Consider the following 2,859-nt stretch of genomic DNA (forward strand, 5'->3'; position numbering starts at 1 on the left):
TCCACAAACTATGGCCTGGTCCCTGTTTTTGCATAGTCTGCAAGCTAAGAAGTATTTGACATTTTTTGGCTGGGCACGGTGGGTCACACCTGTAATCCCAGCACTTTGGGAGGCCAATGCGGGTGGATCACCTGAAGTCAGGTGTTTGAGACCACCTAGGAGGTGGAAGTTGCAGTGAGCCGAGATCACACCACTGCATGCTGGCCTGGGTGACAGAACAAGACTCTGTGTCAAAAAAAATAAATAAGTATTTGACATTTTAAATGGTTTTATTTTAAATAAGTATTTGACATTTTAAATGGTTGGAAAACATCAAAAGAAGAATAATATTTTGTAACATGAAAAACATCAAAAGAAGAATAATATTTTGTAACATGAAAATTACATAAAATTCCTATTTCAGTGTTCATAAAAAGCATTACTGGAATACAGCCATGCTCATTTGTTTAGGTGTGGCCTATGACTGCTTTCGTGCTCCAACAGCGGGGTTGAGTCACTGTGACAGAGACTGTATGGACTACAAAACCAAAAATATTGACCTTTGAGCCCTTTACAAAGTTTGATGACCCTGGTCTGGGTTCAAACCCCAGCTCTGCTATTTATTAGTATGACCTTGGGCAAGTCACTCAACTTTTCTGTGCCTCAGTTTCCTCTTTTGTAAAATGGGGGATAATAGTTATTATTAATAAGTATTAGAAGGATTAAATAAATCAGTAGTTGAAAAGTGCTTGAAACAATGCCTGGCACACAGTCAATGAAATATGTGTCTAAACATGGTAAGATTTAACCTATTGAACTTGAATTGTCAAACATTAATTAAAGAATAAGTAAAATTATTATTTTATTTTTTAAAAAATTACTACTTTTATGACTAGAATAAGAATTTAAAGTTGAACCTGGATTAACAAAATCTAGGGTTTCAAATCTAGAGCTTCAGTAAATTAAATATTAAACTACAAAGTCACTCTGTTAAGCCCTTTCCCAGCACCTCTGGGACTGTGGACCAAGTTCTGTGAATGATTCTATGGCCCAGGAGATCAAAGATCTCTAGGGTTTATCAGTAAGTCTTCTCTAAGACTGGGAAGTAGGTGCCTGGAGTTATGCCTGGATTAAATTTTGACTTCCTAGCCGTCTGATTTTGCACAAGTCTTATCTGTAAAGTGGGTCTAGTAGTATCTATTTAATAGGGGTATTAAGAAGATTAAAAGCATTGAGATACGTAAAGTGTTTTACACAACACCTGGATTTTAGTAAACATCAGTTATTGTTATTAGCATTCTTCCAAGATCTGCACACAAAGTGATTTACTGCTAATCAGTCGATAAACTCTGCTAAGCAGAGCAGAAGGTTATGTGTGTCGTGATGTTTAAGTGGTACTGGGAAACTCTGGTTGCCTTAATGTTCTGAAATTCTACTGTATCAGATGGGTTCCTTTAAACATTGCCCTCTCTAGGGGTCCTGTTTTTAAAAGCATGCACCTTATGGAGGGCATCTCTTTATCCTTGTGTGGTTTAGTTTATCAGGTACTAGGTATTTTCCTCGCGATGGCAGCCTGAGAACAGGGGACACCCAAGGGCTGGGATTTGTGTGCTCCAGAAGAAAACGGGGTATAGGATTGGGGCGTCCGAAAGAGGGCGAAAAAGCAAGGAAAAGGAGAAATGTTGCACAGTCTTATGGTCTCTCCCCTGCCATTCTGTTCCCCTGAGGTGTCAGAACTGCTTCTCTATCTTCCCAGGGATGAGTTTACACAGACATTCCCTGTGCCCCCTGAGGTCTCCACCTTTGAAATCTGCAGAGCAGCCAGGAAACAAGCCCGGCCCATGGCGCCACCTGCTGCCCGCCTGCCTGCCTGCCTCTCTGCTCGTGCACCCTGGGCTGGGATGGAACTTCTGTTCGTCCGGCACCACTGCCCTTGCTCATTTACCGGCAGCCCTGGGCTCTTGCTCTTCTCCGTGACACTAGGACTCCCTTGGTCTTGAAGCCGGGTGAGATTATCAGGGTTTGTTTCCCAATGACTTTGAGATTTGACAGCAGCGCACATTCTCTGGCAGATGAGGGGGCCTGAGGCTTAGTCTTATTCCGTGATTAAAAACATTTCTTGTATGTTTGTGCTTTCCCAGCCTGGAGTGGTGGGAATAAGGCCATTATGTTGACTTAGTGGAAGGAAGGGCTGACTCACTGTACACCTTCCTTCTACGTTACCAGCTCGAGATCTCAGGATGCGTTGGACCCTATTTTGGTCTCCGGAATTTGTCATCATTCAGTGCTATTTTCCCCATTATGCAGAGGTGGAGAGGGATTGAGGCGGGGGCGGGCCCCTGTCTCCATGGAGACAGTGACGCTGTCCCGCTAGGGGTTATTTGGAAGTGGGGCAGACCTAGGAGGCTGAAGAAGGCCTCGGACTGAACTCCCCAGTCCCTGGTGTTAGGGCCTTTCTCTTTCTTGTGCTTGGGAACATTAGCCAGCTCCATTTTAGAGGGGAGAACTGAGGCTCAGAAAGGGCAGCGAATCCCCTTGGGTCACAATGCGCCCAAGGGAAGAGGCAGGATCAACTGAGCCTAAGATCTCGCGTCTTCGGCTTTCCCCCAGAGCCTGGGAAGCCCTTCTTAGCCCCATTCTTCTTTGAGCTTACCGTCAAACAAATCCTAGGGCTTGTGGCCTTTTTGAGCGCTCCTAGAGTCGACTCTCCAAGACCTGCTCTCTAAGGTGCTCTTCCCCTTTAAGACTCACGGCTCTTCCCGTCAGGCTGCAACGCGGTCTTAAGGCCCCGCCTCTTCAGACAGCTTCCGCTAGGCCTGGGCCGCAGCAGGGCGGTCACGGCCCCTTTAAGTTTGAGCCCCGCCCCCTGGCTCCCCCCCT

General features: G+C 45.5%; 1 protein-coding gene across 2 annotated transcripts in view; it reads left to right on the top strand.

The window, feature by feature from the left end:
- The first annotated feature begins 1,876 nt into the window (after window positions 1-1,876).
- PEX5 (peroxisomal biogenesis factor 5) overlaps window positions 1,877-2,859 on the top strand; it is a 20,999-nt gene continuing 20,016 nt past the window's right edge. Inside the window, exon 1 of one of the 2 annotated variants that reach the window (XM_017891833.1) lies at window positions 1,877-1,985. The gene's annotated coding sequence lies outside the window, so the exon portion shown is untranslated. The remainder of the gene's footprint in view (window positions 1,986-2,859) is intronic. The other variant, XM_017891837.1, reaches the window with a different exon arrangement.

Source organism: Rhinopithecus bieti, unplaced genomic scaffold (genome assembly GCF_001698545.2).
Source record: "Rhinopithecus bieti isolate Rb0 unplaced genomic scaffold, ASM169854v2 scaffold_21022, whole genome shotgun sequence".
Classification (NCBI taxonomy): domain Eukaryota; kingdom Metazoa; phylum Chordata; class Mammalia; order Primates; family Cercopithecidae; genus Rhinopithecus; species Rhinopithecus bieti.